Source organism: Giraffa tippelskirchi, chromosome 2 (genome assembly GCF_054371585.1).
Source record: "Giraffa tippelskirchi isolate mGirTip1 chromosome 2, T2T-mGirTip1v1.2.pri, whole genome shotgun sequence".
In the NCBI taxonomy this organism is placed as follows: domain Eukaryota; kingdom Metazoa; phylum Chordata; class Mammalia; order Artiodactyla; family Giraffidae; genus Giraffa; species Giraffa tippelskirchi.
Window position 1 is genome coordinate 225,115,496 of NC_137276.1, and position 24,847 is coordinate 225,140,342.

The 24,847-nt window shown below is 44.1% G+C and overlaps 1 protein-coding gene across 3 annotated transcripts in view; it reads right to left on the reverse strand.

The window, feature by feature from the left end:
* The window catches only part of TIAM1 (TIAM Rac1 associated GEF 1), a 665,813-nt gene extending 649,562 nt beyond the window's left edge, over positions 1-16,251 (reverse strand). For 2 of the 3 annotated variants that reach the window (XM_081558051.1, XM_081558069.1), the window contains exons 1-2: positions 15,306-16,235; positions 4,042-4,176 (exon numbers count right to left, since the gene is read on the reverse strand). The gene's annotated coding sequence lies outside the window, so the exon portion shown is untranslated. Of the gene's footprint in view, positions 1-4,041; positions 4,177-15,305 lie in introns of all 3 variants that reach the window. The other variant, XM_081558048.1, reaches the window with a different exon arrangement.
* Between the last annotated feature and the right edge of the window lie 8,596 nt (positions 16,252-24,847).

Below are 24,847 nucleotides of genomic sequence, written 5' to 3' on the forward strand. Positions count from 1 at the left end.
TAAAGTTTTTTTTTTTTTTTAAACTAGTATTTTCTCCCAAGCTCTGGAGGCACACTGGCTGTCTAGGGACTGGAGGCAGGCAGGGGTCAGGTCACCTGATTGAGATGGTCCAGTTTGGAGCAAAGGGACTGACTTCCTGTCCTAGCTCCATCGTCCAGGAATCAGCCCAGAACCAGGTGAAGAGTTTCATTTTATTGCACCTCTTTCCCTATTCAGGAAGTTAGCTGGCGGGTTTCTGTATACCCTCTTAATGCAGCTTCTGGTTATCTTTGATGCGGACTCCAGGGGTAGAAAAGGGAATCCTCAGAAGTGCCCAGAGGGACTTCCCTGGTGGTCCAGTGGTTAAGAATCCACCTTGCAATGCAGGGAACCTGGGTTCAACCTCTTGTCAAGGAACTAAGATTCCCTATACCTCGGAGCAGCTCAGCCCATGCCACACCTAGAGAGCCCCGAAAGCCACAACGAAAGATCCTGCAAGCGGCAAGGAAGATTCCCAGCACTGCAACCAAGACCCAACACCACCAAATAAATAAATACTAAATAAAAGAAAAAAAAAGTGGCCAGAAGGCCACCTCTGCTGTTTGCTATTATCAGGAACCTGGTTTGAAACTTTCCTTTACAACTTCCATCTCTGGTCCACAGCCTTTGGGGAGCAGGTCCAAGGAATTGAGTTACTGAATGGGAAGCCAGAAGGGTAAGGAGAAAAGGATCCAAGAGTTTATTTTTCAAATACCAAATCCTCCACTGGGCTGCCGTGCATCATCTGCTGTGTTTTTTATCTGTGCGGAGCAGCCGTGCTTGGCACCCAGGAGTCATCCCCAGCGCTCGTCCTGGCCCGGCCAGCATTGTCATCGCCGAACGCTGCCATGGAGGCTTGTCCGGAGCTCTGAGGGATAAACTGGATCCTAGGCAATTGAATTAAGATTTGGACAATATCTTGACAGGCTGGAATAATGGATGAAATCTAACGTTTGAAATGTCATCAGGATAAATGGAAAGTCTGGCCCATGGGTTCAGAATACTAAGTGCACAGAAATAGCTGATCTTGTGAGGGAAAAAAAAAAAAGGCCTAGAATGTTCCATTTACTACAATCTCAGGCTCAACAGGATGACTTGGCACCACCACTACCTTCCCAACTTCAAAGCAAACATGGCGTGGGCTTTGCTGAATAAAGTTAATTCAAGCAGAGAAGGAAAACGTGCACTATTCCCCAACCAGGCCATGTCTGCGTCCTTAGGAGCGATAGGAAGGAAATCAGACAAGCTCCCAAAAGAAAGACAGGGACTTCCTTGGTGGTCCAGAGGCTAAGACTCCATGTTCCCAACACAGGGGGCCCCGGGGTTCAATCCCTGGTCAGGAAACTAAATCCCACATGCCACAACAAAGATCTGGAGCAGCCAAATAAATAAATGTTTCAAAAAGAGAGAGAAAGACAGTCCAGCCGGATGAGCAGTGGCCTGGCAGGGAAGGAAGACCATGAAAGAATCCAGAATTCAACCAGGGCTTAATAAGAATGTAAAAGAGTTGATGGAATGGAAATGCCAGATGATAAGACCATAAGATACCTTGAGCTAAAGAAAAGGCACCCAGGCAGAGAGGAAGCTCTACACAGCAGGAATGGGACCTTCCAGGTGGCGCTAGTGATAAAGAACCCACCTACCAATGCAGGAGACGCAAAAGACTCAGGTTGGATCCCTGGGTCTGGAAGACCCCCTGGAGAAAGAAATGGCAACCCACCCCAGTATTCTTGCCTGGAGAATCTCATGGACAAAGGAGCATGGCGGGCTACAGTCCATGGGGTCACAGAGTCAGACACAACTGAAGTGACTTAGCATACATACAGCAGGAATGGGGGTTACAAGTCAAGTTGGGGTGGAGTGAGAACTGGGGAGTGGAGTGACCCAGGAGATGATATAATCCGTTACATCAAAGGCATGGACTTGAGAATCCCTTGTTTCAATGACAGTAAAAATACTTCATCGAATTCTTCCAAAGTTTGAGAAGATTTGCTCAGAATGCATGTAGTCTGGATCTCTGTCTCAGCAAAAACTTGGGTCTCATGTGCAATATCACTGCCCTTAAGCAGGTAACTCAATTTCCCTGGGATGATAAAAACTACTCCTTTCTCCCCAAGTTTAAAAAAAATGACTATTTACTAAAGTATAACATTGGAAGGACTGATGCTGAAGTCAAAATTCCAATACTTTGGCCACCTGATGCAAAGATTCACTAGAATCTTTTCTGATTCACTAGAAAAGACCCTGATGCTGGGAAAGACTGAAGGCAAAAGAAGAAGAGGCGGCAGAGGATGAGATGGTTAGCTAGCATCATTGACTCAATGGACACGAGTTTGAGCAAACTCCAGGAAATGGTGAAGGACAGGGAAGCCTAGCATGCTGTAGTCCATGCAGCTGCAAAAGGTTGGACACGACTGAGCGACTCAACAACAAACCTACATGCAGAAACACACACATATCTTCACGTAGGACTTGAAGAATTTTCACAAACTGGGCGCAAAACCTACGTCAAGAAACAGAACAGAAGCTCCATCACACTCCATTCTCATCACTACCTCTCCCCCAGGGCAACTTCTGTCTAACTTATGATGACATAGATTTGTTTTACACCTGATATAAATGGAATCGTGCAGTAAATTCTTGCACCCCAGTCATCCATCATGTCTGTGGTTGTAGATCACTCACCTCATCGCTGGGTAGTATTCCCTTGGGTGAATACACTACATATTACACATCTACTGTTGATGGACATTTCTGGAGTTTCCAGTAGGAAGCCCTTACCCGTAATACTGATCTCAACTTCTGATTCATGGCTTTTGGTGGTCATATGCAAGCCTTACTGTTATGTTTATAACAAGGGGTGGAATTATTGGGTCACACCCACAGCCTATAACCAGCAATTCTACTCCTAGAAAAAATGTCTAATTAAATACAGAGATGAAATAAATCAAATTATTAACAATGATACATATTTATTAGTCAGGAAAAGGAAGAATTTTGTATTCATTGAGATGATTTGTATATATTAAGTATTCAAAGTTTTGTGCTGTTGAAGGGTATTTGCATATTAGAGTATAACAAAACAGGCTATAATTCCAACTGAGAATGTGTAATTTGGTAATTGATTTTACATTTTGGTTTTGAGTACAAAGTTACTAGAGAACTGGGTTAAGTTGGCAAACAATATTCATTTCTAAGAGAATTCATTATGAGAAGTTTGATTTATTAGATTTTTGAGAGTTGTTTAAATATCTGGGGAGGTTTTACTTTTTAGTCTGGAAAATCTAATCTAGTAATTTTATAAATTCAGTTTAAATTGCTTAAGAGAATTTAACTAACTAAATTCATCAATCAGACTGATTGCTTAAAGTACTTAAGTTTCCACAATTGGAGTTGATAAAAACATATACATAGAAAGACAAACAACTCAATCAAAAAATGAGCAGACCTGAACAGACATTTCTCCAAAGAAGACATACAGATGGCCAATAAACACATGAAAAAATGCTCAATATCTCTCATTATTAGAGACATGCAAATTAAAACTACAATGAGGTATCACCTCATACTGGTCAGAATGATCATCATCAAAAAATCTACAAACAATAAATGCTGGACAGGGTGTGGAGAAAAGGGAACCACAGTTGGTAGGAATGTAAACTGATAAAACCACTATGGAGAACAGTTCCCTGGTGGCTCCGTTGGTAAATAATCCTCCTCCAATGTGGGAGACCTGGGTTCGATCCCTGGGTTGGAAAGATCCCCTGGAGGAGGGCATAGCAACCCACTCCAGTATTCTTGCCTGGAGAATCCCCATGGACAGAGGAGCCTGGCGGGCTGAAGTCCATGGGGTCACAAAGAGTCGGACATGACTGAGCAACTAAGCACACACACAATGGGGATTTCTTAACATACTAACTAGGAGGTGCCGCTAGTGGTAAAGAACCTCTCTGCCAATGCAGGAGTCACAAGAGACTTCGGTTTGATTGGGAAGATCCCCTGGAGCAGGGCATGGCAACTCACTTCAGTATTCTTGCCTGAAGAATCCCATGGATGGAGAAGCCTGGCGGGCTACAGTCTGTAGAGTAGCAGTCAGACATGACTGAGGTGACTTCGCATGCATGCATGACCCAGCAATCCCACCACTGGGCATATACCCTGAGAAAAGACACATTGAAAAGACAGTTGAAAAAACACAGGTACCCCAATGTTCATTGCAGCACTATTTACAATAGCTAGGACATAGAAGCAACCTAGATGTCCATTGACAGATGAATGGATAAAGAAGTTGTGGTACATATATGCAATGGAATATTACTCAGCCATAAAAAGGAACAAATGTGAGTCAGTTGTAGTGAGGTGGATGAACCTATGAAACTTTCAACTTGTTATATAGAGTTAAATAAGTCAGAAAGAGAAAAACAAATATTGTGTAATAACACATATACATGGAATGGAGAAAAATGGTACTGATGAACCTACATAATGTTGTAAATCAGTTATACTTCAATAAAATTAATTTTTTAATTAAAAAATTTTAGGGACTTCTCTGGTGGTTCTGTGGTTAAGACTCCATGCTTCCATTGCAGGGGACATGGGTACAATCAGGGATTGTAGATCCTCTTGATTGAGGTTGAAAGAGGTGAGTGAAAAAGCTGGCTTGAAATTCAACATTCAAAAAACTAAGATTATGGCATCCGGTCCCATCACTTTATGGGAAAAAGTGGAAGCAGTGACAGATTTTATTTTCTTGAGTCCAAAATCATTTGGACAGTGACTGCTTTTTCCAAAAGCAAAAGACACTTGCTCCTTGGAATAAAAGTTATGACAAACCTAGACAGCATATTAAAAAGGAGAGACATCACTGTGCTGATAAAAGTCCATGCAGTCAAAGCTATGGTTTCTTCAGTAGTCATGTATGGATGTAAGAATTGGACTGTAAGAAAGGCTGAGCACCGAAGTACTTATGCTTTTGAATTGTGGTGCTGGAGAAGCCTCTTGAGAGTTCCCTGGACTGCAACGAGATCAAACCAGTCAATCCTAAAGGAACGCAACCCTGAATATTCATTGGAAGGACTGATGCTGAAGTTGAAGCTCTAATATTCTGGCCACCTGATGCCAAGAGGCAAATCACTGGAAAAGATTCTGATACTGGGAAAGATTGAAGGCAAAAGGAGAAGAGAGTGGCAGAGGATGAGATGGTTGGATAACATCACCACCTCAGTTGACATCAATCTGAGCAAGCTCTGGGAGATAGTGGAGGACAGAGGAGACTGGCATGCTGCAGTCCATGGGGTTGCAAAGAGTTGGACCAAACTTAGCCACTGAACAACAACAGCAATATATTAACATATATGTCCTATTGGTTCTTATTGGTTCTGTTTCTCTGGGTGCCATGTAACAAACTGGTCAGGGGATTTCTATTATGACAGGAAAGAAGGGAAGGACAGATCCTGGGTGACTACTACAAAAAAGGACTTAAAAAGTCCAGGAAGAGCAAAAAGTTGTATAAGAAAGAAAATGTAGCCATGGTAGTTTACTTGGCTCCCCAATGACTGATATTTCATTTGATTATAATAAGTAAGCTCTGAGGACTTCCTTGGCTGTCCAGTGGTTAAGACTCCTTACTGTTATTTGGCAGGAAACAACAGAATTCTGTAAAGCAATTATCCTTCAATTAAAAAAAAAAAGACTCCTCACTGTTAATGCAGGGGCAACAAGTTCAACCTGTGGTCAGGGAACTGGGATCCCACATGCTATGGGGCAAAGCTAAATTAATAATAATAATAAGTAAACTCTGAAATATTGGTTTAACTGAAAATCATCATATAGCTTGTGGGAGGGTAAGAGGAAGTAAATGAGGGACAATGGGTGGCTTAAAGGTGCTGAATGATCTTGTGTATTAGGACCTACTATAGACTGGACGTTTATGTCCCACCCCCCACAACCAAATTCATATGTTGGAATCCTAACCCCTCATGTGATGCTATTACATGGGGGTGATTAGGTCATGAGGGTGGAGCCCTCGAAAATAAGATTAGAGCCCTCATGTTGTATCAGAGACCCAGACAGCTGCCTTGTCCCGCCTGCGGTGAGAGGTTATAGTGAACTGAACCAGACAGTGGGTTCCCACCAAACACTGCGTCTGCTGGTGCCTTGATCTTGGACTTTCCAGCTTCCAGAGTTTGGAGAGGCAAATTTCTTTTGTTTGTAAGCCACCCAGTCTGTGCTATATTGTTATGGCAGCCCTAAGGGACTAGTTCAGTTCAGTTAAGTCGCTCAGTCGTGTCCGACTCTTTGCGATCCCATGAATTGCAGCACGCCAGGCCTCTCTGTCCATCACCAACTCCCGGAGTCTACCCAAACCCATGTCCATCGAGTCAGTGATGCCATCCAACCATCTCATCCTCTGTCGTCCCCTTCTCCTCCTGCCCCCAATCCTACCCAGCATTAGGGTCTTTTTCAGTGAGTCAACCCTTCGCATGAGGTGCCCAAAGTATTGGAGTTTCAGCTTCAACATCAGACCTTCCAATGAACACCCAGGATTGATCTCTTTTAGGATGGACTAGTTGGATCTCCTTGCAGTCCAAGGGACTCTCAAGAGCCTTCTCCAACAGCACAGTTCAAAAGCATCAATTCTTCGGCGCCCAGCTTTCTTCACCGTCCAACTCTCACATCCATACATGACCACTGGAAAAACCATAGCCTTGACTAGACGGACTTTTGTTGGCAAAGTAAGATCTCTGCTTTTAAATATGCTATCTAGGACTCAACAGACAAGGTCCACAGTGCTGAATAAAGCAGCAGCTGTGTTTGAAGTATTCATAGATGAAATGATACAATGTCTTGGGGCCAGAGGTGGGAGGAAGAGGAGGGACAGGGTATGGAAGTATAGGTGAAACAAGACTGTTCATGAGTTGATCATGGCTGAACTGGGCTGAGGGGTATATGTGGTTTATTATAATGTTCCTCCTACTTTCATATGCTGATGAACCTATTCGCGGGGCAGCCATGGAGATACAGACATAGACAACAGACTGGTGGACACAGGTGGGGAAGGAGAGGGTGGGACAAACTGAGAGAGTAGCACTGAAACATGTGCATTACCATATGTGAAATCAGATAGCCAGTGGAAATTTACTGTATGAGGCAGGGAGCTCAAATCTGGTGCTCTGTGCTAGACGGGTGGGATAGGGTGGGAGGGAGGTTCTTGAGGGAGTGGACATATGTATATCTACGGCTGATTGATGCTGATTTATGGCAGAAACCAATACAATATTGTAAAGCAATTATCCTCCAATTAAAAATAAATAATAGTGATAAAAAAAGAAATAGCAGTATTAAGTATCTACCAGGAGAAAGAGTTAAAGTTTAGAAACAAAGGCTCAGGAATAGGAAGGAACAGGTAACTGCTGTTTTGAGTAGAAACTTTGCTGTAAACAAAATTGCTGTTGGTGTGCAGTCACCAAGTCTGGTCCAACTCTTTGCGACCCCATGGACTGCAGCACACCAGGCTCCCTGTCCCTCACCTCCTGGAGTTTGCTCAAACTTATGTCCATTGAGTCAGTGATGCCATCCAACCATCTCATCCTCTGTTGTCCCCTTCTCTTCCTGCCGTCAATCTTTCCCAGCATCAGGGTCTTTTCCAATGAGTCAGCTCTTTGCATCAGGTGGCCAAAGTATTGGAGCTTCAGCTTCAGCATCAGTCCTTCCAAAGAATATTCAGGACTGAATTCCTTTAGGATGGACTGGTTTGATCTCCTTGCTGTCCATATTTTAAAAAATTATTATTAAAGAATAGTGATGAGGCATTTTTCAAATCTAGAATAACACTGGATGAAAAACATGGAAATCAGACTCTGAATTGCTATAACAAAGCACTTTCTAACAATGAAAACGCCCTGAATTGTATGGACTGGCTCATAGGATGATTTAAGGAAGACAAGTGGACCACATATCAGTGATATTGTCAAAGGTGGTTCTGTGCTGGAGAGAAATTAGGGGAGATGATTTCCAAGCAGGATGGCCAGGTTTAGCAAATAGAAATAGAGGACACCAGTTACATTGGAATTTCAGATAAACATAAAGTCATCTTAAGTGTGAGTGTGTCCCTTGGTGGGGACCTTATACGCTGGGACATAGTTATACTGGGTTGGCCAAAAAGTTTGTTTGTGTTTTTCCATAAGATCTTACTATTAATGCAAGCTAAGAAACTTATTTGTCATATATCTTAATTCAAATTTTACTGGTTGTCTTGTATTTTGTCTGGCAATCCTATTTTTAAGATACCTAACTAAGCTAATATCTTATTTTTATGTAAAGGGGGAGGGCTTATCCATGTCAAATGTGTAAGTTCAAAAGAAATGTTAGTGTTTCTCTCTTGCTAAAACTAACTGATCAGAGTGAGTGATTAGAGTGAGTGATTAAGGTGAAGGAAAAAACAGGTTTAATAAAATGGCAGCTTGAAGCATATTTTCTGGGCTCTATTCTCAAAACTCAAAAGAACTTGAGATTGGGTATTTAGACATCCGTTGCTGAGTATAATCTGTATTGAGCCTATGGTTTATTGCTTCATTCTTACTTTTCTTGTTTAACGTGAAGGTAATGCAGAGTTGATTTGGAAAATCTGGAATTCACAGGAGCATCACTACAGGCAGGGGTTGAGCAAGGAAGCACGTGGACATGAGGAATGAGGCTCTGCCGACACATTGCATCCACCCACACTCAGGAACAGAGGGAATCATATTCAAGTTCCGTGTCATCCAGAGTGAGTCAAAGAGGCCTCCCTGGAGGAGGCAGCATGGAAGCTGGATCTCTAAGAAGGTTTCCCACATGAAGAGGGGAAGAGGGCTTTCCACAAAGAGGAGAGCACTGGATGAAAAACAGAGTTGCAGAGTGGGAGATACAGACAGCTTGGAAAGATGTTATAGCACCGGATGAGGGGGTAGAGGTGCGGAGCACAAGTCTGGAGATGGTGAAGGATCTTAGGGACCTTCAGTGAGATTGGGATTTAGTCCTGTAGTCACTGGGCTGCAATCTGTAAAGATGTACATGAAGATGATACCAGCTACCAATCCATTCTCTTTTCTGCTGTCTTCCCAAGGGTGGTCACTTATTCTCAAAAACATGCACACAGAGGGACTTCCTTGGTGGTGCAATGGCTCAGACTCTGAGCTCCCAATGCAGGGGGCCTGGGTTCAATTCCTGGTCAAGGAACTAGATCCCACATGCTGCAACTAAGAGTTCGCAAGCCATTCAACTAAAAGATCCTGCGCGCGGCAACGAGATTGAAGATGCCTGGGCCGCAACTAAGATTTGGCACAGCCAAATAAATAATAAATATTAAAAAAAAGAAAAAAGAAAAATGAACACAGAGAATTGGAGGGCACTAGACTGGGAAGCATCCCTTAAAATCCAAATCAGCTAAATGAGGAAATGGCCGCAGAGAGAAGTCAGAGAGCTGGTCAGTCGTGGCATTGGGTGGAGCCACGTCTCTTGACTCCTTTTCCGAACTGTTTCCTGAAATGAGGATGTAGGCTGTACACACGGGGAAGGGGGCACCTTTCTCACTGTATTCCTGGAAGACACGTAGTCTAGGGGGGACCAGTCTCTATAAAATGCAATGGAAATGGGACCTCCTGGAGCTGGGCAGTGGCCCTGTACCCAGTACAGTGTTCAAGCCATCCCCTAGACATAATTATAAGAACACGGTTCTGAGAGGCGGGCCCAGTGGGCAACGTAGGCTGTGACTGTGAAAACGTGGTTTATCCATATGCAGCCAGGTGGCTCATGGGGCACTCAACTCAGATTCTGGCCTCATTAACTCTGCTCTCCCGCCTTCATTTCCGCTAATGAAAGCTCTGAGGGGGAGTCACGTGCCCCTCAGAGGGTGTTGTGGTTAACAAGCCTGATCAAGTTTGCAGAGGACGGTCTCCCTGTGACCCGGCCGTCATTTTGCACGCGGTGGCCAACTCCTTTCCCCCCTACTTCTCAGCTCAGCCTTGTGGGAACCGACCACAGCTGTCAGCTTCCAGGAGCCTCACGGTTGCCATGGGTTACATGCATTCAAAACTGAGGATGGAACCAAAACAGGCCTTTAAATATCAGCCCTCAACAGGGAGCTAAAAGAAGCGTTCCAACACCTTTAAAGAAATCAGGTGACATCATGATAAAGATGCTGCCTGGAGCCTGGATGTGTCAACAGCTGCTAAAAATACCCTCTCTCCAAGGCGCTTGCAAGTCATGGTAAATACTCAGGGACAGGAGAGAGGATGTCTGTAACTTCAGCCCCGTGCTTGCTAGCCAATCCGGTCCTTGCTGACCACATGCGGTCACCAGCCCTTGAAACTGGGCATGCGTGAGTGAAAATGTGCCGTGAGGAAATTGGCTAGAATGGGTGGGTAGAGGCATAAATGTTGATACCTCACCTCTTACATCAAAATTAATTCCTGAAAGATGAAACAATTAAAAGCAAGAGCAAATATGACCTTCCAATGGCCCCTAAGTGTCAAAGAATACGAACAACAGGAGAAATCACAAAGAAAAGGAAAGGTTTTATTAAAAAAAAAAAGTAAAAGCTTTAGCTTTTTTTCTGACAAATGTTAATTTTAAAAAGGAGAAGAAATTATATTCATGCCAGATACTCTGCTAGGTACTTTTACAAGCCTTTTTTTTTCTTTTGAGAAATGTATTTTTATTTAGATATAATTGGGGACTTCCTGGCGGTCCAGTGGTTAGGACTTGGTATTTTCATTGCCAGGGACCTGGGTTCAATCTCTGATGCGGGAACTAAGATCCTGCAAGCCATGTAGTGTGGCAAAAAAAAAAAAAAGATATAATTGGCATATAATATTGTGCAGATTTAAGGTAAAGTGTTGATTTGATATACTGCAATATTATTACCATCATAGTGTTAGCTAACACCTCTATCACGTCACATGATTATTTTGTTTTTCTGTGGTGGGAATAATTAGGTTCTATTTTCTTAGCAACTTTGAAGCTTATAATACAGTCTTGTGAGCTCTGATCACTGTGCTGTGGATTAGTGCTTATTTATCTACTAGTTGCAGGTTTGTAAAAAGCTTTAGCTTAAAAAAAAAAATCATAGGGACTTCCCTGGTGGTCCAGTGGTTAAGAATCTGCCTGCCAATACAGGGGACACTGGTTCAGTCCCTGGTCTGGGAAGATTCCACATCCTGCATGCCACAATTACTGAGGCCATGTGCTGCAATGAAGACCCAGTGCAGTCAAAAATAAATAAAGTAAATAAAACTGACTTGTGTAAAAAAACATAGATATACATAAATTTTAAAACCACATAAAATGGGAAATTATTTTCCATAATGATTATATTTAAATACACCCCAAATATGGGTAATATGTTAATACTCCAATAATAGAATGGCAATTTTCAGAAGAAATACAGATGGCTAATAAACATTAAAGTGTTCATTCTCACTAGTAATCAAAGAAAAACAAATTAAAACCACCATTAAACGTTTTAAAGCGAGTCACATTAAGGCAAATTTTACGGCTTCCCGGGTGGTGCTAGTGGTAAAGAACCAGCCTGCCAATGCAGGAGACCTAGGACAGGCAGGTTCGCTCCCTGGGTCAGGAAGATCCCTTGGAGGAGGGCACAGCAAGCCACTTCGAATTCTTGCCTGGAGAATTCCATGGACAGAGGAGACCGGAGGACTACAATCCAGAGGGTTGCAAACAGTCAAACATGACTGAGTGACTTAGTATGCAGCACACAAGGCAAAGTTTCAAAACTGTTTGCTACAATTGTCAACAAAGTTTTGTTTTTTGATGGTAACCATTCATAGCTGATGGGAAGGTAAACAGAGAAAAGTTTTCTGGAAAGCAGCTTGCAATGTACATGGAGTCTAAAAGATTCTAAAAATGTTCTACTCTTTGACCTGGGAATTACACTTCTGTGGAAATTAGCAGACCAATTTATGTGCAAGGATGTCCATATGTCCACCATTTATAATAGCAAAATAACTGAAGTAGCTCAAATATGCAAATACAGTATGGTACAATCATGGAGAAGAAAAATATATATATACTGTAAGCAAAAAATACACCCTGGACTTCAAAGACAGCATGAGTAAAGAACGTAAAATAACACATAAATACTTTTAGACTGATTTCATACAATAGTCAATATGTTAAGGTTAAATATTAGGGTTGGATAAAATATATTATTATATAATGGGTTATATAAATTGGGTTTAATAAAAGATATTAAGATTAATTTCACCAAATTCTTTTTACATTGTTGTTTTTTTGGTGGTTTTTTTTTTTTTTTTGGCCATACTGTGTTGCTTGAGGGCTCTTAGTTCCCCAACCAGGTACTGAACCTGGGTCCCATTAGTGAAAGTGCCAAGTCTTAATCACTGGACCACCAAGACAATTCCCTCTTTTAGCTTTTTTAATGTGGCTACTAGAAAAATTAAGATCATTATACATGTGTATTTAGATTCATGCTCACACGTGTGGGTTGCATCGTATTTCTATAACAGTGCTTCGGAGCAGGGCTGTGAGTCCTTCCAGGAACTTGTCCTAACCTCCCCTCCACCCTAGTTTCTCCTTCCCACTCTAATCTTTCCCTTTCTCTCTTTTTCTACATTTTATACTCTTTAAACAAGGGACTACATTTTATATTTTTTCAACAAGCTTACTTCTGCTATTCGACGGGAAGAATAATAGTTAACATTTTCTAAAAGGTTCGTTAAATGCCAAGCACTTTACCTTCTTGTGTCATATAACGACCCCTCCCTCCAATATACTGTAAGGTAGGTATCATTACTGGCACAGAGAGGCTAAGCTACATGCCTAAGGTCACACAGCTATTAAATAGAGAAACCAGGATTCAACCCCTTGGTAAGGGCTTCCCTCATAGCTCAGTTGGTAAAGAATCTGCCTCCAATGCAGGAGATCTGAGTTCAGTTCCTGAGTTGGGAAGATCCCTTGTAGAAGGAAATGGCAACCCACTCCAGTATTCTTGCCTGGAGAATCCCCCGGGTAGAGGAGCCTGGCAGGCTACAGTCCATGGGGTTGCAAGAGTCAGACACGACTTAGCGACTAAACCACCACCAGCCTATCTTTCAAGCCCTTCTGTTCCATGTTGCATAAGGAAAAATGGGAGATTGGGGAATCTGAATAGAAAGCTCTTTGGAAAAATTGATTGTGTTTCCCTATTTGTACTGCCAGCTAGACCTGGAGGAGATGTTGCTCTAGCTTAAAAGCTTGGTCAGCTTCTGAAATGAATCCATCAGTGCTGTGGATGACACTGTGCCTGCCCCAAATTGGTCTATGAAGCCCTAACTCCCAATGTGGTGGTATCTGGAGGCAGGGCCTTTGTGCACTGATGAGATTTAGAGGAGGTCATAGGAGGACAGAAGAGGAGATGGTTGGATGGCATCACCAACTCAATGGACAGGAGTTTGAGCAAACTCTGGGAGATGGTGACAGACAGAGGAGCCTGGCATGTTGCAGTCGATGGGGCTGCAAAGAGTGGGACACGACTTAGCAACTGAACAACGGGTGGGGCCCCATGACGGGATTAGCGTCCTTTCGAGCTATGTGGGTCGCTAGCTGTTTCTCCCCCACCAGAGCACACAGCCAGGAGGCAGCGGTCTGCAAGCCAGGAAGAGGGCCCTCACCAAGAATCCAGACCAGGCCCCAGCCTCCAGAGCCATGAGAAAGGAAGCTTCTGTTGCTCAAGCCACGCTGTCTGTGGGATTCTGTTACGGCGGCCCTAGAAGGCGAGGACAGCTAGACTTCTGAGTTGAGTCGCTGCTCCTAGGAGTGCATCTTGTGAACTTCCTCCTCGTTGGGAGCCTACTGAAGAGGCTTTCAGCTTTGGACGACGTGAACGAGCCGGGAAGAATCCGTAAAAGAAGACGTAGAGATTTCGAGTGGAAGAAGACAGGAATGACTAGCTGGGAGTGGGCAGAAATGCTGGGCTGAAAACTGTTGACTACAGGGAGGTCCCTGGTGGTCCCCAGGGATTAGGACTTGGTGCTTTCACTGCCGTGGCCCAAATTTCAATCCCTGTTCGGGGAGACTCAGATCCCACAAGCCGTGCAGAGAGGCCAAAAAGAAAAAAGAAAAATGACTATCTAAAGCAAAAACAATACTAATAGTTGTGGGCACATAAAGGGGTAAAATATAGGACCACAATGAGCACAAGGATTGGTGAGAGCATAGATAGGCTAAAAGTAAAAGAGTGAAATATATACATCATGAAAGTACCGGGGAAGAGGTAGTTAGGGACTTTGGGAAGGTCACTGCTATATTTAAATAACCAACAAAAACCTACTGTACAGCACATGGAACTCTGCTCAATGTTATGTGTCAGCCTGGGGGGGATGGGGGTTTGGAGGAGAATGGATACATGTATATGTGTGGCTGAGTCCCTTCACTTCCACCTGAAGCTATCACAACATTGTTAATCACCCTTACCCCAATACAAAACACTTTTGCTGTTAAAAAAAAAAAAACAAAAAATAAAGTGAAAAAATATATATATATCATGAAAATACTAATCATAAGAAAACTAGAGTGTCTATATCAATTTCAGACAAAATAGATTTCAGCCTCAAGTTTAAAAGGATTGAAATTACACGAAGTATGACCTCTGACCACAATGAAATGAAATTATAAACCAATACCAGAAATATATTTGAGAAATTCCCAAATATTTGGAATTTAAATAATACACTTCTAAATAACTCATGCAGAAAAGAAGTTCTCTGGTCTGGTCCTGCATACCACCCAGTTGGCCAAGAAGTAAATAAATAAAATAACAAATAAAATGCTTCAAAACATGATCACACCTCTGGAGGTTGTGGGAAGCACCAAACGTGTGCAGGGGGCGTTATGGCTGGCGTCTAACGAGTGGGGACAATTCTGCAAAGGACTTTGGTCTTCACTCATGGCATCTGTGGTCACCCTAGGTAGTTAGTGTCAGAACTGAATCGTATTTGAGGACACCAGTTGTTATCAGATAACTGGTGTTGGAACATGTCAGCTAAGGCCCCAGGCATTGCAGAGCAAAGACTAGCAGTCCCCAGGCTGCTTTTTCCAAATCCTGACCCAGGGAATCTGCGAGCATAATAAAGTGACCGTGGTTTTATGTCACTTTGGGTTGGTTTATTTCACAATCATAGATAAATGGACCCACGGGGTCCACCTTGAAAGCGGTAAGGGCCAGAGATCACATATGGAAATCACCTCCTTCGGGGCCTGACACAGCAAACGTCAGAAACAGTGACTCTTACCTTGATCATTTTAACAAGTGAGAGGACTGGGAATTCCCTGGCAGTTCAGTTGTTGGGACTCAGCACTTTCACTGCCAGGGGCCCAAGTTCGAGTCCAGGTCAGGGGACTAGAATCCCACAGCCAAAAAATAAATGAAGTGAGAGGACTGTACCCAACTAGCTGTATTTTGGTGGCTCAGTGGTAAAGAATCCACTTGGCAATGCAGGAGACGCAGGTTCCATCCCTGGGTGGGGAAGATCCCCTGGAGAAGGAAATGGCAACCCACTCCGGTACTCTTGCCTGGGGAAATCCCATGGACAGAAGAAAAGTCTGGCAGGCTTAGTCCATGGGGTCACAAGAGAGTTGGACACGACTTAGCAATTAAACACCAAAGCTGTATTTCGCCCCATCAGTCTTGACCCCCTCTCTCCACTGGCTGCAGCCCTTCCAGGAAATCTGAGAGTCAACTCTGTGTAGCAAAGATCCTCCTCCACAAGCTCCAGTCACTTTCTTCTACCTGGAAGTGATGAGCGTGCCAGTGTAGGGTCTGGAGCCAGCGCCCTTTTGCCTGCCTCTTTCATCTTTTGCCTTTCGGAAGCCAAGATCCATTTTGATCTGAGGTTGACCCTAAAATTATTCTGCAGGCTCCTCTGTGTATCCAGGCTCATCAGAGCCCTGCAGAGTGAGGAAGGGGCAGTGGTGGTCAGGTGAAGAATCCGCTCAGCCCATTAGGAATGTAAACAGCTTATCTGTTAACTCCCAGTCCCCTTGCCACAGCCAGTGGAATCTTGCCAAGGAACCGCATCACTCCTCTGTGTTCTGACTTGCCACAGACGCAGAACAAAGGTTCTCCACCCTCTCCTTGGGGTTATTAGGTAGACAAAACCCCACCCACTCACTCTCCCTGTGTGTGTCTCCTGCCAAACGGCTCTCCCCACCTCCCTCCTTCTGATGTTTTCTCTCTTTACACTGAATCATGAAACAATTGCAGTCACAAAGACCTGGATTCCAAGATCGAACAAGCCAAAGATTGTAACCACGGAAATGAACTATAGCATGAGATGATCACAGTCTTGAGATGAATGCAGCAGGGAGCTTCCTCTGACGTTCAAGCTCCCAGCCATCGTGGGAAAGTTGTCTAGTGCGCCTAAGGGCTAGGCAAGTAAGTGAGGGCTGGACTTGGAGGAGGAAAAGCCAGGGACTGCCACACGTTGCAGGTGCTAAGTTGCTCAGTCGCGTCCGACTCTGCCATGCTATGGACTGTAGACCGCCAGGCTCCTCTGTCCACGATAGGCTCCAGGCAAGAATCCTGGAGTGGGTTGCCATTTCTTACTCCAAGGGATCTTCCCGATCCAGGGATCGAACCTGCGTCTCTTATGCCTTCTATATTGGCAGGCAGAAAGATTCTTTACTATGTTCCATGATCCACACTGAAATGCTGAAAAGGGCTTTGCTGGTGGCTCAGACAGTAAAGAATCTGCCTGTAGTGCGGGAGACCCCGGTTCGATCCCTGGGTCGAGAAGATCCCCTGGAGAAGGAAATGGCAACCCACTCCAGTATTCTTGCCTGGAGAATTTCATGGACCGAGGAGCCTGGCGGGCTACAGTCCATGGGATTGCAGAGCCCACTGAGCGACTAATCCTTTCAAGCACATTGCTGGACTGGGAATGCTTTCATGTGTGTCCACCAGGGGTCAGCACTGAGTAAGCACCTGCCAGGAGCCAGGCACAGTTCTGAGAATTACATCTGCACTAAGTAATTTTCTCCTCAAAACAACCAAGTGGGGTAAGTACCCTTATGGTTTTCATTCTATGGATGAGCAAATAGAGGCTTAGGGGATTAATCCAGGGCCACTGAATCAAAACAAGACAAAGCTAGGATTTGCACCTAGTCTGTTCAATATGGAAATCTAGGGACTTCCCTTGTGGTCCAGTGGCTAAGACTCCGTGCCCCTAATGCAGGGAGTCCGGGTTCGATCCCTGGTCAGGTAACTAGATCCCACTTGCCACAACTAAGGCCTTGTTCACAAGCATCTGCTGCAACAAAGACCTGGAACAGGCAAATAAATAAATATTAACAAAAGAAAGTCTAACCTCCCAGCTACCAGCCTGTACCACACCCTCTATTTATAAATGCCAGACAGTGACCCTGCTGCCTGGGTACACAGAAAATAAAATGTGTTAAACACCACGGACCTCGACTGAGCCCCTATTCCATATGGTGGACTGTGTCATGTGTTGTGCAGCATAAAAAAATAACCAAGCAACAAGAAGATAGCTCATTATGTAGTACAGAAAGAAACAGCAGGTCTTTCTTCTTTTATGATTATTGAATTATAGAATGTTATGATAAATCCCCACTCTTGCCTTCGCAGAGCGCTCGAGACAGTCAGCTGTAGGCATTTGGGACATCTTCTTAGCACGAACATGAAACATGCAAGTCGCTCAGTCGTATCCGACTGTTTGTGACCCCACGGACTATACAGTCCATGGAATTCTCCAGGCCAGAATACTGGAGTGGGTAGCCGTTCCCTTCTCCAGGGGATCTTCCCGACCCAGGGATCGAACTCAGGTTTCCCACGTTGCAGGCGGATTCTTTACCAGCTGAGCTGCCAGGAAAGCCCTTAGCTCGAAAGACCACACCAAAAGACTAGTAAGGCTTGAATTGTTCCTCTGCAAAAGGCTATGTTGGGGCTTCCCTGGTGGCTCAGTGGTAAAGAGTCCACCTGCTAATGCAGGAGGCACGGGTTCGATCCCTGATCCAGGAAGATCCCACACGCCTCTGAGCAACTAAGCCCGTGTGCCCCACAACTATTGAGCCTGTGCTCTAGAGCCTGGGAGCCAAACTCCTGAGCCCACATGCCCCAGAGCCTGCGCTCCACAACAAGAGAAGCCGCTGCAGGGTGAAGCCCACACACCGCAAAGAAGAGTAGCACCCACGCACCGCAACTAGAGAAAAGCAACGAAGACCCAGCACAGCCCGAAATAAATACATAAAATTATTATTATTATTTTTAAAAAGGTTATTATTGAATCTTGACAGGCGAGGAGGGAAGACCATGTGAAGAGACTCAGGGAAGAGACGGCCATCTAGTGAGTCGGCCAGAAAAGTTCATTCGGGTTTTTCCGGAAGATGTTATGGAAAAATCTGAACGAAAGTTTTTGGCCGACTGCATACAAGCCAAGGACAGAGTCGTGATGGCCCTCAGGAGGAACCAACCCTATGGGCATCTTGAATTTGGACTTCTAGCCTCAAGAACCATAAGACAATACATTTCTGGTCTTTGAGCCACATAGTTTATGGTCTTTTTGTGGTGGTGGCTCTAGCGAATCGACCAGATTTGGGCATGGGTGTCTGTGAATGTGACCTTCTGTGGAAACGCAGTCTCTGTCTGTGAAATCAAGATGTAAATTAAGGGAATTTCCTGGCGGTCTAGTGATCAGGACTCTTGCTCTGCAGTGGCCCAGGTTGGATCCTGGAAACAAAGGTGCATCAACCCACTCCAGTATTCTTGCCTGGAGAATCCCATGGACAGAGGAACCTGGCAGGCTACAGTCCATGGGGTCACAAAAGAGTCAGACACAACTGAAGTGACTTAGCAAGCACACAGGGAACTAAGATCCTGCAAATCACATGACCGTAGTCAAAAAAAAGGAAAGAGATGTAAATTAAGACCCTGGTGGCTCAGAGGGTAAAGCGTCTGCCTGCAACGTGGGAGACCCAGGTTCAATCCCCGGGTCGGGAAGATCCCCTGGAGAAGGAAATGGCAACCCACTCCAGTCCTCTTGCCTGGAAAATTCCATGGATGGAGGAGCCTGGTGGGTTACAGGCCATGGAATCGCCAAGTCGCACACGACTGAGCAACTTCACTTCAAGATGAGGTCCTATTAGAGTGGTGAGTGAAAGTCACTCAGTCGTGTCCGACTCTTTGCAACCCCATGGACTGCAGCAGGCCAGGCTTTCCTGTCCATCACCAACTCCTGGAGTTTACTCAAACTCATGTCCATCGAGTCGGTGATGCCATCCAACCATCTCATCTTCTGTCGTCCCCTTCTCCTCCCACCTTCAATCCTTCCCAGCATCAGGGTCTTTTCAAATGAGTCAATTATTCACATCAGGTGGCCAAGGTATTGGAGTTTCAGGTTCAACATCAGTCCTTCCAATGAATATTCAGGACTGATCTCCCTTAGGAAGAACTGGTTGGATCTCCTTGCAGTCCAAGGGACCCTCAAGAGTCTTCTCCAACACCACAGTTCCAAAGCATCAGTTCTTCGGTGCTCAGCTTTTTTTATAATCCAACTCTCACATCCATGTATGAACTGGAAAAACCATAGCTTTGACAAGCCGGACTTTTGTTGGCAGAGTAATGTCTCTGCTTTTTAATATGCTGTCTAGGTTGTTCATAACTTTCCTTCCAAGGAGCAAGCCTACAAGCAAGCTTAGTAGGATTCATGATAAAACTGAGGGGCTGGAGGGGTCCAAGGTAATCACCTCGTTGAGAAGAGGGCTCAGAGAAACTTGACCAAACTAAAGTTTGGTTAAGGAGAGCATTTTGTCAACACAGCCCCACTGAGAAGCACATAAAACTAGCGGCCCAGTGGTTAAGACTCCGCCTTCCAGTGCAGAGGGTGCAGGTCGATCCCTGGCCAGGGAACCAAGGCCCCACATGCCGTGCTGCTGCTGCTGCTGCTAAGTCGCTTCAGTCGTGTCCGACTCTGTGCGACTCCATAGACGGCAGCCCACCAGGGTCCCCAGTCCCTGGGATTCTCCAGGCAAGAACACTGGAGTGGGTTGCCATTTCCTTCTCCAATGCATGAAAGTGAAAAGTGAAAGTGAAGTCACTCAGTCATGTCCGACTCTTCGCGACCCCATGGACTGCAGCCCACCAGGCTCCTCCGTCCATGGGATTTTTCAGGCAAGAGTACTGGAGTGGGTGGCCAGTGCCTTCTCCGCCACATGCTGTGGGGTGCGGTCAAAAATTAAAAACAAAGACACAGGGTGGGAACTAGAGGGTTAAATATGGGTAGAATGCAAATATAAACAGAGTTGCATCATATCTGTAGTTATGTGTGATGCTTAATACATTATTTATAGATAATGTTTTATACATACTCTAATACTTATTACAATTATTTTTATTTTCTCTAAGTAGATTTGATAGATGATCAAGAACCCCAAGACTTAGCTCAGCAGAAACCATATTTAAAATTTCAATCTCTTATTTCCTGAGAAGTTAACATTTTGTTGAGTACTGATGAAAGCTCATGACAACACATCCATGATTTAGACAGTTTGGGCCTAAAATTTTCGGAAAGATTACACCACGGTGGTTGTGAAATCAGTCTCGTTAATCTCTGACAAACTGTGGAGAAAGAAAGAGGCACTGAAAGATCAGATTTGGGCAAAGTCTGTCCCAATTATCCAGAGTCTAGTTCCATTCATTGAACACTCAATTTTTCAATGATGTGACTTAGGCATACACAGAAAATAGCTGGAACTATCAAGAAAACAGAGGCGTAAATTCCACTAAAGCCAGAATAGCAGTTCACCAAGGGGAAAGAGGGAATTGCTTTTTGGAGAGATACATAGTGGGTGTCTCTGGGAATCTCCCAACATTCAGCTTACCAATCGTGGGTGGTTCTGTAAATGTTTGATTTGTATAGTTATTATTTATATTTTATGCCTTTTTTTTTGTATGTGTATTATACCATACACTTAAAGGTTTAAAAAAATAATTTGTCTTAATTTTCAAGAAAGGAGAAATTAAAGAGGAGGCTTTCGGGAATCACACACCAAAATAATTCTTGAAAGAAAAAGAAACTTGAGGGGCTTCCCTCGTGGCTCAGTGGTAGAGAATCCACCTGTCAATGCAGGAGACACATGTTTGATCCCTGGTCTAGGAAGATCCCACATACTGAGGAGCAACTGTGCACCACAACTGCTGAGCCTGTGCTCTAGAGCCTGGCAGCCACTACTGAGCCCACATGCTGCAACTTCTGAAGTGCTGGCACCCTAGAGCCCACGCTCTGCAGCAAGAGAAGCCACCACAATGAGAGGCCCGCACATCACAAGTGGAGAGTCGCCCTGGCTCGTCACAACTAGAGAAAAGCCTGTGCAGCAACAAAGACCCAGCACAGCCAAAAACAAATAAACCCCCAAATAAATAAGCTAATAAAAAATTCTAGAACAAGTTACATCTGCAAAGACAGCAGATGCTAGGAGTTGGCACAGTTCTTTTGGAACAAGTTGAGCCCCAAACATCTGAGTTTTGTTTTTGTATGGAGTTCCTTCACTAGTGGGTCATGGATTGTAGAAAGTAGTTGACAAGATCTTTCATGATACCCCTGTGGACCACACAGAAACGTGGGCTGGACCAGAGAAAGCTTATCTGGAGGATACTGAGGTTGGCTTGCTGTGGGTGGTATAAAACATGGCTGCAAATGTTTTGATACTTTTCCTGTAGAGAGATAAAGTCCATGCAGTGTTATCCCACTAAATGCCTAACAACCGGATTTCTAAAGGGAAAAGTCCTGATTTGCAGTGTTTGCCAATTTCTGTGGTGTAAATACTTCCACTGTGACTTATTTCAAGTCAATGTTTGATTTGCAAAATTTTTGACAATGTTGCTGGCCAGTCTGAGCAGGCTTTACTACACTGCTGGGTCTATGTCTTCTCTTGGATTTGACAGGTTTGATTAAGAGTCCAGTGCAAAGATATAGAAAAGAAACTTACAGTTTCCAAGGGGGAAAGCGAGAAAAGGGGAGTAGGGGAGAGGAAATATTTGGGAAACTGGAGTTGACACATACACACTACCATATATAAAATAAAAACTAATCAGAGCCCAGAGCTACAGTGGCTCAGATGGTAAAGGATCCGCCCACAATGCAGGAGACCCAAGTTTGATCCCTGAGTCGGGAAGATCGCCTGGAGAAGCAAATAGCAACTCACTCCAGTATTCTTGCCTGAAGAATTTCATGGACAGAGGAGCCTGGCAGGCTACAGTCTACGGGCTTGCAAGAGTCAGACACAACTGAGCAACTAACACTTTCACTTTTCTTTTCAATAAGGGCCTACTGTATAACAGAGGGGATTCTACTCAGTACTCTGTAATGTTGACAGTCCCTTGGACTCCAAGGAGATCAAACCAGTCAATCCTAAAGGAAATCAATCCTGAATATTCATTGGCAGGACTGATACTGAAGCTAAAGTTCCAATACTTTGGCTTGCTAATGCGAAGAGCCAACTCATTGGAAAATACCCTGATGCTGGGAAAGATTGAGGGCAAGAGGAGAAGGGGTTGAAGAGGATGAGATGGTTGGATGGCATCACTGACTCAATGGACATGAATTTGAGCAAACTCAGGGAGACAGTGAAGGACAGGGAAGCCTGGCATGCTGCAGTCCATGGGATGCAGAGTCGGACACAGCTGAGAGACTGAACAGCAACAACTCTATAATGAGCTCCATGGGAAAAAAATCTAAAAAAGAGCGGATATATGTATATGTATAACTGATTCACTTTGCTGTACAGTAGAAACTAATGCAACATTGTAAATCACCTAGACTCTCATGAAAATTTTAAAAAAAGAGAGTTCCAGGGCAAGTGGCCTCTGGAAATGCAAAACACAGTCATAAGGGCTGTGTAACTTCTGCTCTGAGACTGTAACATGCTCTGGGAACACCTTCTGGGAGACCCGAGTTGCCACGTGAGAAATTTGACTACCTGAGAGTGCCAGGCTGGAAAGGCCATGTATAGACTCCCGTAGCTGAACTCAGCTACCAGAATGTCAGAGAGATGAGGGAAGCTGTTCTGGACTCTTGCACAGATCAAGTGACCCTCACTAATATCACTCAGCTGAGCCCTGCCCAAATGCCTGACTTTCTATGTCATAAGATTTAATAAAACTCTTGCTTTAAGCTATGGTGTTTTGGGATAATTTGCTCTGCACATCATTGAAATACTTCCCACAGTCATTTGCACTCCATTCTCAATTTGAGGCTGGAGAATGGGACACTCTTATTCCAAGCCTCCCTTGCAGCTAAGTGAACATATGATAGTTTTGGCCAAAGAGATGTAGGCAGAAATCTCTGAAGAGGTTTTAGCTTCTTGAATTAAAAAGGCAAATGTTTAAAAGGTGAAGCATTTTGCTCTTTGTTTTTGGTCATGCCTCATTCTTCCCACCTGGAATGTGGATGCAATGCTTTGAGGTTCTGCAGCTATTCTGTTTCAGGAGGAGAAAGTTGGATGTTAAAAAGAGGGGGAAAGAAGAGAGAAGGGCAGAAGTCCTTCATTATTTGCCTCTGGATCTCTTATTACATGGAAAGAATAAAATCTCACTTGCTTAAGTCATTAGCAAAGGAGCTTAATCAGGGCTGGTTTCATGGGTGTGTGATCTATGTGGTCTTGCAGGGTCTCACACTCAGAAGGGCCCACCCTTTGTTTAAAGCTCTCTTGTCTCCATCTTGAAATTCTGAAATTTTGAACAAGAGGCTCTGCATTTTCCTTTTGCACCATACCCCACAAATTATGTAGCCAGTGCTGCATTTAATGAGTCAGTATGATCTTAAATGAAATTCGTGAACGACCAGTAAGCTCTGTTCTTAAACTTGACCACGTAGAAGAGGACATAGAAAACAGTATTAAATTTCTAAGCAGCACAGCATTTAATAGATTATCAGTTAGATGACAGATTTAATAGTTAAAAGGAAGTCTAAATTGTCACAAAGTCCAAATCAGAAAGATGACATTTATCTAGAGATAAATGAGAAGTCTGTATTCAGAGTTTTCATTTTTTCTTAAATCCACAAGGTCAGAGCTGTACATCTGGAAGGCACAGGGAATCAGGCTGTTACTATGTGTCTTGGGGCTTCCCAGGTGGCTCAGCAGTAACGAATCCGTCTGCCAATATGGGAGACACAGGTTCAGTCCCTAAGTCAGGAAGATCCCCTGGAAAAGGAAATGCAACCCATTCCAGTATTCTTGCCTGGAAACTTCCATGGACAGAGGAGCCTGGTGGGCTACAGTCCATGGAGTCAAAAAAGACTTAGCAATGAATTAGCAACTAAACAACAATTGTGTGTCTTAAATAAACTACCACTTCTTTTTTTTTCTGGGCTGTGCCGTTCAGCATGTGGGATCTTAGTTCCCTGACCAGGGTTTGAGTCTGTGCCGTCTGCATTGGAAGCTTGGAGTCCTAACCACTGGGCTACCAGGGAAGTCCCAAATCACCACTTCCTTGTATGATGATGTGTTTACCTGCATGGTAAATGGTTTAGCTGAGTAATACCAGGTGAATCTAATTATTGGGTTTGGTAATCTTTTACCATATAGTGATATTTGGTAACGGCATTTCATCTGGGAAGGAGCCAGGTACACACACATCCACTGGGGATTAGAACCCGCTGGCCTCACCCAGCCAGTGTATACCACACACACACACGTATATATTTATATAATAAATATAAATATTATGTGTGTGTGTGCTTAGTCCTTCAGTCGTGTCTGATTCTTTGCAACCCCATGGACCGCAGCCTGTCAGGCTCCTCTGTCCATGGGATTCTCC